General features: G+C 35.1%; 1 long non-coding RNA gene across 3 annotated transcripts in view; it reads left to right on the forward strand.

Annotated features, from left to right (window-relative positions):
* Positions 1-6,720: 6,720 nt before the first annotated feature.
* Positions 6,721-13,660, forward strand: part of LOC131924390 (uncharacterized) — a 44,549-nt gene continuing 37,609 nt past the window's right edge. For all 3 annotated transcript variants that reach the window (XR_009382878.1, XR_009382877.1, XR_009382880.1), the window contains exon 1: positions 6,721-6,821. This is a non-coding gene — a long non-coding RNA (uncharacterized LOC131924390). The remainder of the gene's footprint in view (positions 6,822-13,660) is intronic.

The following is a 13,660-nucleotide window of genomic DNA, read 5'->3' on the forward strand; positions in this document are numbered from 1 at the left end:
TTCATAAAAATTCTATAGTATGAGTACTTACAACTGCAAATGGTAAATAAGCATTGGCCAAATCCTAGATGTTCTAACTTAAAAGTAATTAAAGATGTCTCAACTCAAATATTATTTTAAGAGCACATGAAGCTCACTCTTTGAAAAGAATGTATTTTATAGTGATTTTTAGGTTCTCAGCCAAATCAGTTAGGAAGTACCCAGTTACCCATGTCCCTGCACTTACTCATGCACAGCCAACCTTCCTTCTTGTCACAGGTAATGACTTTATATTGACATATGATTATCAACAATTTATATTAGCATAAATTCTTGTGTTGCACGTTCTATAAATTTTAACAAGTTTAACATATACTGAGATGAGCCTACCATTATAATATCATGCAGAATAACTTTCTTGTCCTAAATATCCTCTGTAATCCACTCTATCTTTCCTTCCTTTGCCTCACTATTTGGCTATCTCTAAGTTTTCCTACCACACTGATTTGATTTGTATCTTTCAGAACATTGTACCAAATATTACACAGTTTGTTTTGTTTTGTTTTGTTTTGTTTTTCGAGACAGGGTTTTTTCTGCGTAGTTTTGGTGCCTGTCCTGGATCTCACTCTGTAGACCTGGCTACCCTTGAACTCACAGAGGTCCACCTGGCTCTGCCTCCCGAGTGCTGGGATTAAAGGCTTGCGCCACCGCCACCTGGTGGTATCTTCAGATGGAATTCTTTCCGTTAATAATATGCTTCTAAAATCCCTCCATTTCTTTTCCTGGCTTGATAGAACATTTCTTATTGCTGAATATTGCATACTTCAATGTTTTGTGACTCAAGTAATTTCTATCATCATGCAAGATTCAAATAGTAGGCTGATAGTAAGCTCAATTTTCTCTAAGTATCTGTTGAACCCAAGGTCTTGGGAAACACACTTTTCAAATTTTGTCCATTTACTGTGCTAGTTTCATGAGGTCTTGGAATTAGAAACATTTGATGAAAAAAATTACTCTGCCAACATGCTTGACCACACAAAAATAAAGAGAACCTGAAGAGTTTTTACATAAAGACCTTCAACCTTGCACGTAAGCTAATAAATTCATAATACAGCTTAATATAATGTGATTGTATACACACAAAGATTTATGAACAGCATAAAATTGTCATTGTTCTTCTTCAAAGGTTTAAAGCTAGGTAAAATGGGCCAGATCTATTGTTCACTGCCTGTTTTTATTAATAAAATTTTGTTGGAATGTAGCCATGCCCATTCATGTATTATCTATAGCTGCTGTTGTGGATTTGAATAGTAGTTACGGACCATCTGTCCTACAAAATATTTATTATCTTGCCTTTTACTGAAATTTTCTGCCAGCTACTTACATGTGAAAATAACTCATTGTTAGCCATGAGTGCTGTAACTGGAAGAAATAAATGGATCCTTGTGGAAAGTTTGTTAACTAATAGAGAATATAATTACTTCAGCAGAGGATTGGTACTTGCCAAAAAATATGGCCAAATATTTAAGAATCTAATATAGTCAGATAAAGCTTTTTTCAGTCAAGTCACACTTTATGTTCTCATGTAGCAGAATAGTGGGCTACATAATCTGTTTTGTGCCTGCCAGGCAAGTTATCTCTATGTTTATTTCATATTCTTGGAGTAACTCTTCTACTTATAGACTAAAGCCACCTTTGAATATTAGCATTGTTTGGGACAAATTATTAACAGTTGTGCTATGCATGAAAAATAATTTTAAAAAATGAGCAATACACAAAAATCGTGAAAGAAGAATTCTGCAACTTGTCTTTTTTCTCATTTCATAGAGATATATAATTTTTTAAATATTCTTGGCTGAAGACCCAATGAAAAACTTTTGAAACATATTTGTAAAAGACTAATCAAAATTTCATAGTTACGTTAAAAGAGGTCTTTTATATTATTTTTTTCTCAAATAACAATGAGGATACTTTTCTATCTACAGCAACCAGATTTATTATTGTTAGTGAGCAGAAATAACAGAAGATTAATACAATTGTTTCATTTTCTCAGTTCACCAGTAATTTCCTTTAACTCTCCATTTGTTTGAATAAATTTATTGGTTCATAATAGCAAATATGTGTTCTTTAATGGTTATGCTGTCACTTTTCATTTATTTCCTGCAGAACCGAAGGCTCATTGTAAATGGATGAACACTGCAGCTGTTTCTACAAAACTGCTCAGTTTGTTTAATTAAATTTATTTGCCTGAAGCACATGATATGTTCTAAAATATTAGTAGTCACAGTATTTTATTTTAAAATATCCATTATTTTAATTTATTTTCTTTTGCTAAAAAGTTCTTCATATGATAAGCACAAACTAATTTCAAGGTATCCTATAAAGAAAGGATCTTTAAACCCAATTGTTATGTCTTTCTGAAGAATTTACTTCAACAAGCTACCTATTTTGAAATGTTACAACTGAAGCTTAAATATACCATGCAATTGCTCTTTTGATCTTGATTCCAATTACTCTGAAATCAGAGAAAATCTATTAATCTTAACAATCACAAAAGAATAATATAGAAAGGAAATCTTTGATTTCTATTTAACTGTAGCACCTTCCTTATAAACTCCTATCCATGGCCCCTGCTTAGACTTTTTGAAAATCAGTAATGAAGCTGTCACAGGAAAGATCCAACTCTGGAAAGTCAGTCTGTCTCTACCTCCATTCTCAGTACATGTTAATTAATGTAATTTGATACAAATCATTCACTTCAAAATCCATATATTTTTCAATGTTTATTCTTCTCAGTTTGTTAATGAAGATTTGTATTGGCTTGATTTTCAAAAATTTATATTTGTTTTAAATTATTATTTTTTCTTACTATAGTTTCTAAATGTTCTTACTTGTGACTATTTTCTCATAATTGATATGAAACTTTGGGCATAATTACACTTATCTTATTTTACTTAAAATAAAAATTATAAATATCCTATTTCTTACTTCAAGTTTCATCTCAAAGAATTACAAATATAATTTATAGTAAATGTTTACCTTTAAATAGACAGAATAGCAAACCTTTTTCTTATCTATGCATGAATTATTTCTTAAACATTTAAAAAAATGCACAAATCTGAAAAGTTTTGTAAGTTCCAAATAACATAAAATAACAAAAATTCATTTAAGCACACTATATGCAACTACTATACATAAAAAATATGGCTATGATTAATAAAAAAGATTAAAAGTAACAGTATATAGTGCGGGCCTTTGATCCAAGTTCTTGAAAGGCCTTGGCTAAAAGCTCTCCAGTTCAGGCCAGCCTGGGATACATAAAGAGATCTGGGCAGGAAGGAGCAAGGGAAGAGAGCTTAACACTTAGCAGAAGGAAGAAGCAGTATCAAGTCCAGGAAAACAAACAACACTTTTCACAGAAACAACCCAAACTGGAGGACAAGGAGGATCAGAAATGAGGAGGAGGAGGAGGAGGAGGAGGAGGAGGAGGAGGAGGAGGAGGAGGAGGAGGAGAGGAAAATCAACATTTAGCCAACAAAAACTATTCTGGAAAAATTAAAATTAAATAGAAAGTTTCAGATTAACAGAGGCCTCAAGTTTCATTGCTGGTTTCACAAAACTGATTGTGAGAAATGGTTCCATCCTAACATCCCCAACCCAAGTTTGATAATATCTACAGAGTTTTCTAACAGTCATGACCAACTTTGTTTTACAAACATTCATATTTCACTTTATCTAATACATATATATATATATTCCTTTTTTATTGTACAAAGAACACAGTCTAAGTGAAACTTTACTCTAGACCATACACTCATTCTGAATGAAATTTAATGGTTGTATATAATGGAGATTATACTTTTTTCCTTTAAATGTACACTAATTAGCAATCCTGTGTTATCTAGGAAGATCCTAAAGGATTGGTGGAGGAGGGAAATATTATATAATTCCAAATACTTCTAAGCAATTCTGCATCAAAGAAAAAATACAGAAAGAATTTTGAAATATTTTGTCCTGAAAGATATCAAAATTTGAAACTTAAATCTTATGTATTCTAAAAAGAGAATTCACATCAAGTGCATACATAAAATGTATATGGATGGAAGACAAATGGGAAATATTTGTTTTATGTATAGTCAAAACTATAACAGAGAAAATAAAGCTCACTGATTCTCTGTTCTCCTATAGTTTGTTATAGAATATTGATAAAAAAGTGATGAATTAGAATATAATACATACTTTGAGAAAAGTCAAAAGCAGAAAGTAAGAGAGTTTGAAGAATGCTGTGGGTGTTTCTGTCAGAGCAAGGTCTTGCTGAGAAGACCCAAAGGAGATGATGAGAGGTAAGCATAAAGAAGATTTACCAAAAGGTGAAAGCAAAGGACACAGGCAGAAGTGGCTTCAGCTGCCTAACACCATAAACAGGACAGTTGTCGCAACGCATCACAGAGAAATCAAGCTCAAGAGCAAGAAAGTGAAGCTGGAGAAATCAGCATCTGTAGAGCTTCATGGGCCATTCTGAACTTTTGTTCTACAGGAGGGAAGAGCTTTTAGAAGTTTTCAATGATGGATGAAATCTGCATTCACTGGCATCCATTGAGCTGACAGTAAGCTGTAGCTGGCAACTATGGACACAGGCAGAACGGTAATCCAGGTCAGAGAGAAAGCCACGCTACGTAAGACCAACAGTGCTACAAAAGGGAAGGGGTTGACTGCTCAGGACATCATAAAGGTAGAAAAGCATAATTTTCAGACTTACTCAATGGACAGTCTGGGAAGAGGATGTAAGTTCACAAAAACTGATTATACCTTCATTATTCTTTTTAGAGAATAACTTCCTGTAAAGTGAGATAGCCATGTCATCAGTACCTGAGAGTTAAGTGTGGAGGCAAATTTTAAATGTCAACTTGACTAGGATAAAGAGTATGTGGATAGTTGGTAAAATACTATTTTTTAATTTATCTACAAAGGTTTCTGGAAGAGATTAGCATTTGAATGGCAGAGAGAAGATAATATACCCTAACCAGAGTAGGTAGATGTCATAAAAATAGGGCATATAGAACAAACAAAATAGTGGAAGGGGAGTGATTTTCCTCTCCTCTGGGACTGGGGCACCCATCTATTCTACCCTTAAATAGAAAACACTAGGTTGTTGAGCCTTTGGAATCCAGCACTTCTATCATCAGCCCCAGACTCCTAGTGTTTGGGCCTCAGACTATCATACCACCAGCATCCCTGGAACTGGTTTTTGGTTCAGTCTCAACAGTAACCCCTGATTTCCTGTTTCTCTATGCAGCTGATGGAAAACTGTGGAACTTCAGGTCTCCATGATCAGTGGAGTCAATTCCCATAATACAGTCCTTCATATGTGTGTGTGTGTGTGTGTGTATATATATATATATATATATATATATATATATATATATATATATATATAATTTCCTATGAGTTTTATCCCTCTGAAAAGCCTTAAGGGACACATGTATCAATGAAGGGAGAGAAAAATACATTTCTGTACATAGATGAGACCAACTCTGTAAAGAATCAAACGCCAATAATGTAGGAAAGAAAGCAGAGTGAAAAGCCTTCAGAACCTGTGTGAGCTACAGAATCCAAAGGGCATTCACAGAAGGTGCCCTTGAGAATCCAATGGGATTCTCTACAGTAGCTTGGGAGTATGAGGCTCACAAGCTTCTCTGGATCTGTGGATATTCTGCTTAAATGTCCTAATTCTTCTTCTTCTTCTTCTTCTTCTTCTTCTTCTTCTTCTTCTTCTTCTTCTTCTTCTTCTTCTTCTTCTTCATTTTTTTCTTCTTCTTCCTCTTCTTCTCCTTCTCATCCTCCTCTTCCTCCTCTTCCTCCTCCTTCTTAAGTAAAATAAGGATTTATTTTCCATCCTTTCTGAAGTAAAATAGAAGGAAGAGTAGCAGAGCTTTGAAAAGTTAGGACAATGCATGAAAAGTTCTAGGCAGGCTCAAAGACAAAAGGTATCTGCACTGTATTAGTGACCTAAATCAGAACAAGGGTTGTGAAGTTAAAGTCATCTCACTCAATATGATCCTCTTTAGTTGTCTGTGTGGGCTCAGAGAACAGATAGGAAAGGACAATAAACTAGAAAATTATGTGAAAAATCTCTGATTAATGCCACAAGAAGAAATGGCAATTTGAGAACTACATTGCCTGGCACTTAGGTGACATCATGACAGAAAAGCCACTCTTCCCTAACTCTTACACTGAAAAGGTCAGAAACTGAAGCTCATAAAAACAGAGTAAACAATGATGGAGAGAGATACCAGCAACTAACTCCAGGCTTATAAATTGACCTAGTACTTCCCAGAAAAAAATACCAATTTTGTTTTGGAAGAATTGGGCTATTAAATATGTATAACTGATTGAATATCAAATACAATTTCTTATCATTAAAAACAATGTCGAGCAAAATGTGTTGGAAACTTTTGACACCAACTTTGAAGGGCACTTCAAATGAAACCATTAAGTTATAAATTTGCATAGTTCCTTTAAAAACTGTCATCACGTATTTCAAATATCTGGTTATTCAATGGGGAAAACTCTCCAACATTCTCTCTGATTATTCAGTCAAGCAATATGGGTACTACTGAGGAAGAATTGTGTAGAAGTAACTAACATTCCAAGTTGCTAGGAAACAAGAACTGTATGATAGATCCTCTAAAGTCAGAGGTCTCTGGTAAGAGAAAGAAAAAAAAAGAAAAATTCAAAATGTGAGAGGAATTCATTCTGACTTCATTAGTTTGAAGACAGACGGACCTGGAGAAAGGAATACAAGCAGCTCCATGGGGAAGGCAGATCCCCAATGACAGCAGGTAAGTCCAGTGGTTTAAAGACCTATATTTGCATAAGTTAGGTGTGTGTGGTGGGCTTGTTCTGAATACACAGAAGGTTTGTAGGAGAAACTCCCATCACCTTTCTTTCACTGGAAGTAGCTAGGTGGAAGAAAATAAATGAATATATTTTTTTATCTTATCATAGCAAATAGAATAGCAGAATTTAGTATGACTTTCTTTTACACCACTAACCTTTCAGCCTTACCTTCACCCACTTTGCCCTGACTTCTAGTTAATAAAATATGGGTAGCTGCTCTGCAGAAGTTGAATGGGTAGATAAAGGGCAAGCACTCAACATGGCAAATGGGTATTGATATTCATAATTACTAATGGCATTGGTAACATCCTTGAGTAATATATCTCCACCTATTGAAAACCACTTTCAATCTGCTGTTAAGTCAAGTGGAAGATCTAGAGCTCTACATTTATTTCAGCTCTGCATGCCTATTGAAGAGTGTTGAAAGATGAGTTTTCTCAATAGGCCTTTTAGCACCATCACAGCATCAATCACTCTGTTTCCAGCTCAGTTGCTCAATTTCTTCTGAGCTCTTTGTTAATCTTCATTAGTGCATCGGTATGCTGACTGACATTCATAACTAATTTACTTGAGACTTTAAATGTGCCCAAGACATCCAGCAGAGGACACTGGACACTTTGCTTGTCATTGCTCTCATCACACCAGAAGCTTTACTGGGAAGTCTACTTTTGAACATCTTACAATCCTTTTCATTGAGTAACCCACCTGGGCAGCTGAATGAGATAGACTATCAGTTGTGATGAATCTTTTCTCTCTGCCCCCAGATTTACTGAGCTATAATTGACAAACAAAAATTGCATGTGTACAGGTGCTACAGTGTGATGATTTGATATACATATATGTTGTAACATGATGTCCCAATCAAGCTAATTAACATATCCATCATTCCACATAGTTACCCTTGTGCTATTACGCTTATGTACCTGGTGAGAACATTTGATATCCACCCTTTACTAATAACAAGGAGACAATCCATTGTTATTAGCTATATTAATTGAGTTGTTTATTATTCTCCAAGTTAATTTATCTTGTAATTAAAAGTTTGTACCCTTTGATGCATAGACTGCTCCTTCCTCATCTTCCAAACACAGGTCATCAATATTGCTTTGTCACTTTCAGAACAATTTTTTGAGATATTTCTGTAAATGATTTTGTATAGTACTTATCTTTTTTGTGCCTGGTATATTTCTGTTAGTAAAATGTCCCTGAATTCCATCCATGTTTTACAAATGGGAAGATTTCTCTGTTTTTGTGGCTTAAAGATACTCTTATATTTCCTGTAGCTATTCGTTTCTATAGCAACACATATGAACACTAGGTTTTTCCCATACCTTAACTATTGTGAATTGCACAGAAATGAACATGGGAATACAAATATTTCTTTAACATAGTGACTTTATTTCTTTGAACACATTTTCCTAACTAGGATTGCTGAGGCATACAATGGGTATATTTAAAAATTTTTGAGGCACTTGCTTTGGGTTTTCATGATGGCTACATGTCCCTCCCATCACCAGAATACAGGGAGTTTTTTTTTTTCTCCACATCCTTGTGAAGACATATCTTTTTACTTTCCAGTAATACATTCCAATGGTTTTGAATTGTTCACCTAGGGACTCATCAAATGAAGCATGATTTTCCATAGGTCTGTTGGCCATTTGAATATCTCCCTACACAGATTACTACCATTGGTAATTTTCAATTAAGATGTTTACTACACCGAACTATATGAATACCTTACGTATTTTGGATAAATGAAGCCTCTGTTGAGGATGTGATTTGCAGACATTTCGTCCATTCATTGAATTTCCTTCTTACCTTGTTGATAGTTCATTATCCTGGGCTGAAAGGTTTTGGTTTTATTTTTACTTTCATTGACTAAGCTTTGATGTCACATCCAAGAGCACATTGCAAAGGACATCTATGTCTGTCTTTCCTGAGAGCAGTTTCACAAATGCAGGTCTTATAGCAAAGTCATGCATTTATCTTGAGTTATTTCTATGTATGCTATAAAGGTTGAATTTGATTCTTTGGTATGTGGCCATCCAGTTCTTCCACACCACTGAAGAGACTATCCTTCCCAATGTGTATCTTGAATACTAAAAGCAATTAATCAATGTGCTTAAATATGGACTTATTCTAAATTATTCATTCTTTTCCATTGGTCTAGTGTCTATTTTTCTATCTGTACCACTAGTGCAACATAGTAACAATGCGAAACCAAAAAGCGTGATGTTGTAAGCTTTATTCTTGCTCAAAATGACTCTAGTTATTAGAAGTCTTTTGTGGTTTCATACAAATCTTACATTATTTTTTCTATTTTTTCAAAAAATCCATTGGTATTTGATAAGAATGTTTATGTTATTTTGGACAACTTTGATATCCTAACAGTATTAATTCTTCCAATTTGAATATAAGATGGCTTTCCATTTATTTGTGCTTTCATTTTCTTTCTTTCTTCTTTTTTTTTTTTTTTTTTTTTGGTTTTCCTGGATCTCACTCTGTAGCCCAGGCTGGCCTCGAACTCACAGAGATCCGCCTGGCTCTGCCTCCTGAGTGCTGGGATTAAAGGCGTGTGCCACCACCACCGCCTGGCTTTTCATTTTCTTTGTATAATAATTTATGTTTTTTAGTGAACAGACCATTTATGTCCATGGTTAAATTTAATCCTAAATAATTTATTCCTTTACTAACATTATAAATGGGATATTTTCCAGAGCTCTGTCTTGGGAAGTCCCTTGTTTCTGTATAGAAGCCCAGTAAAATACTGCATGCTGTTTGGGTATAATGCAACATTGGTCCTTGTTTATTTACTTACTGTAATAGTTTTCTGTGGCTTGTTTAGAGTTCATGACATCTATGAGCAGATATAATTTCACTGTTTTGACATAGATTCCTTTAAATTTTTTCTCTTGCTTGAATTCTGAAGCAAATCTTCTAGCATAATGTTGAAAAGAACATTGTGTTGTACCTGATCTTGGAGGAAAGGTTTTCATCTGTTTACCCTTGAATAATATGTTAAGTGTTGGTTTATCATATATGGACTTGATCAAGTTGAGGCACACTCCTCCTATACCTAACTTGTTGGAATATTTTATGGTAAAAGTTGTTCAGTTTTTTTTTTAAATACTTTTTCTGACTCTTTTAAGATGATCATATTTTTGTCCCTTTTTAAACTTGAAAAAAATAGTAATGATACAATATTTCTAATTAAAAATTGCTTTATAGGACATAAATACACCATAATTTCTCATATTACAATCATTTTGTTATATTTCTTTCTCTCTTTGTTTTTATTAGCATGTATTAATTATACAGAATAGTGGATTTCATTATATTCTTATACATACATATATATGTATATATACATCTTCCCTTCATCTTCCTATCTAGTCCAGCTTCTGCCTTCATGTCTTTCGTACGTGACATAATGAATTTAATTAAGAATTATTACAGCAATATGTGTAAGGAGTTATATACAAGAGCATAGACAACTTACCAATGGTTACCCCAATGAAGAAAATGTCTTTTTTCCAATAACCATTAATTCCTCTCAAATCCTCAGGGAAGGATGGGACCTTGAAGCCCCTCCCCCATGTGGTATAGGATCTTATGGGGAATATTCTGAATCACTCTTGCAAACTAGGGATAAATCTTACTTTTTAAAGGTCTATTGAATTTGGTTTTCTGGTATTGTGTTGAAGATTGTTTGCAATTGTTGTTCATAGAGGGTATTGATCTGTTATTATTGTTTCTTGTATTATACTTTTCTTGCTTTAGTTGGGATAATGATAACCTAGAAAAAATGAGACCTTCTAAATGTTTAGGTTTTTGGTTTGTGTGTTTATTTTCTATAAAATTAGTTTTTAGAAGTATCTTTTTAAGTTTTGGAAGTATTTGAAAAGCTTCGGAACTAATTATTTTAAATATTGGTTAGAGTCTACCAGGGAGACCCTTTTACTTGTTGAGAAACTTCATTGTTCTCTTCAGATTTTCTATTTTTACATGAGTTGATCTTAGTGGCAGGCACCTAGCAATTAATCTCCTTCTAGATTATCTCTCTTGTTGGACTTTAATTATTCATCCTAGACCCAGGATACCCCATGATCTCGTGGTCTCTTTTGTTAGCTATCAATAGGTTAAATGTTCTTTTCTAGCAACATAAATAAATGTTATTCATTTTCAATTGGTTTCTAGATTCATTTTATCTACGGTCTTTGCTATTTTATCCTTTCTGCTGATTTTAAGCTTCGATTATACCTTTTCTCATTCTTTGAGGTTAACCGTCTGTGATGGTTCTCTTACTGCTGTATAGGCACTCATTACTCTAACCATTCTTCTCACAACTTATTTTACTTCTGTTATGATTTTATTTTAACTTTTTATGGCCTTGCCTGGCCTGGAATTCTCCACATAGACCAGACTGTCCTTAAATTCGCAGAGATCAGTCTGCATCTGCCTTTCAATTGCTGTGATTAGGGGTGTGCATCAGCCCTGCTTCTTACAATTTGTCTTGCTGGATCTCATAAATTTTGATTTGTTGTATTTTATCTTTTTTCTTGGAGCTCAGGATCGAACCCAGGGCCTTGTGCTTGCTAGGCAAGCGCTCTACCACTGAGCTAAATCCCCAATCCGATTTGTTGTATTTTTATTTATATCTGTACCAAAGTTTTGATTTCCCTTTTGAAGTTTCTTGACTCATTTGTTTTTATAAGTATATTGTTAAATTTTCATGTGTTTATAATAATTCCAGTTTTCCTCATGTTACTGATTTCTAATTTTACAACATTGTAATTGGGAAGGTTACTAGATATGGTTGCAGCCTTTGGAAACATTTCAAGACTTTTATGGCTTAGTATGTATTCTGTTGGAAAAAAATGTCATTTTTGAGCTTTAGATCCTTTTCCTGCTACTGTTGGGTAGAAAGTTTTGAGTACCTCTCTTAGGTCCATTTGTCCCAAGATGTTCCTCAACTCCGATGATACTACATACTTTCAGGTATAAATAATGTACACATTGTGAAAATTGGAGTATCAAATCTCCATGTGTTATTAGAATGACTTTTCTTAGTCCAGATTGGTTAATATTTCATTTATTCAAGTGATCCCATATTATATTTATGGACTTTTCCATTTGTTATGATTTCTTAATAAAGTCACTGCTTCCTTATCACTTTAGACCTTTTGGTTAAGATCAAATGAAGTCACCCCTTTATCATTATTCTGTGGCACTCTGACTATTGGAACACTTTTTACTTTAAGTCCATTTTACGGGGCATAGTGCATCTCTACTCTGGATATGAAATGCCTTTTTACAACCTTTCCTTTGCAGATTATACATTTTCTTAAATTTGATGTATATTTCATATAGGCAACATAAATCTGAATAATTGTTTTAGTTTTAAAATCTATTCATCTACTCTGTGTCTTCTGATTAAAGAATTTAACTAATTCAATTTATGGAGTTGGTGATAAGTAGGGTCTTCTCACTGCCATTTTGTACATTATTTTCTAAACATTTTATAGTTACTTTGTTCCTAAGCCTTCTTACCAGATTTCTCCTTTAATAGTCAATTCTAAACTTCCATGAGTTTTTATGTTACTAACTGCTGTGGTTTCTTCCCAGCCTAAATAATTCAGTTTGGCATCTCTTCTAAGGCATGTCTAATGGTGATGTACTTAATTTATTTATTTATTTTTTGTTTTTGTTTTTGTTTTTTAAATTTTTATTTTGCAATACAATTCAGTTCTACATATCTGCCACGGATTCACTTGTTCTCCCCCCTCCTACCGCCCTCACCTTCCCCCCAGCAAACCCCCCATTCCCATCTCCTCCAGGGCAAAGCCTCCCCCAAGGACTGAGATCAACCTGGTAGACTCAGTCCAGGTAGGTCCAGTCCCCTCCTCCCAGGCCGAGCCGAGCGACCCTGCATAGGCCCCAGGTTTCAAACAGCCAACTCATGCAATGAGCACAGGACCCAGTCCCACTGCCTGGATGCCTCCCAAACAGATCAGGCCAATCAACTGTCTCACCCACTCAGAGGGCCTGATCCAATTGGTGACCCCTCAGCCATTGGTTCATATTTCATGTGTTTCCGTTCGTTTGGCTATTTGTCTCTGTGTTTTATCCAACCTTGGTCTCAACAATTCTCGCTCATATAAACCCTCCTCATTTAGGCTAATTGGACTCCCAGAGATCGACCCGGGACCTAGTCATGGATCTCTGCATCCAGATCCCTCAGTAGTTGGATGAGGTTTCTAGCACGACAATTTGGGTGCTTGGCCATCCCATCACCAGAGTAGGTCAGTTCGGGCTGTCTCTTGACCATTGCCAGCAGTCTGTTGTGGGGGTATCTTTGTGGATTTCTGTGGGCCTCTCTAGCACTTTGCTTCTTCCTATTCTCATGTGGTCTTCATTTACCATGGTCTCCTATTCCTTGTTCTCCCTCTCTGTTGTTGATCCAGCTGGGATCTCCCGCTCCCCCAAGCTCTCTTTCCCTTGACCCTCGCCCTTCACTACCCCCACTCATGTCCAGGCTGTTCATGTAGATCTCATTCCATTTCTCTGTCATTGGGCGATCCCTGTGTCTTTCTTGGGGTCCTGTTTTCCAGGTAGGTAGAGCAAAGAATACGGTCAACAAGGCAAAGCGACAGCCTACAGAATGGGAAAAGATCTTCACCAACCCCACATCTGACAGAGGACTGATATCCAGAATATATAAGGAACTCAAGAAATTAGACATCAAAATGCCCAACAGTCCAATTAAGAAATGGGCTATAGA

Source organism: Peromyscus eremicus, chromosome 14 (assembly GCF_949786415.1).
Source record: "Peromyscus eremicus chromosome 14, PerEre_H2_v1, whole genome shotgun sequence".
In the NCBI taxonomy this organism is placed as follows: Eukaryota; Metazoa; Chordata; class Mammalia; order Rodentia; family Cricetidae; genus Peromyscus; species Peromyscus eremicus.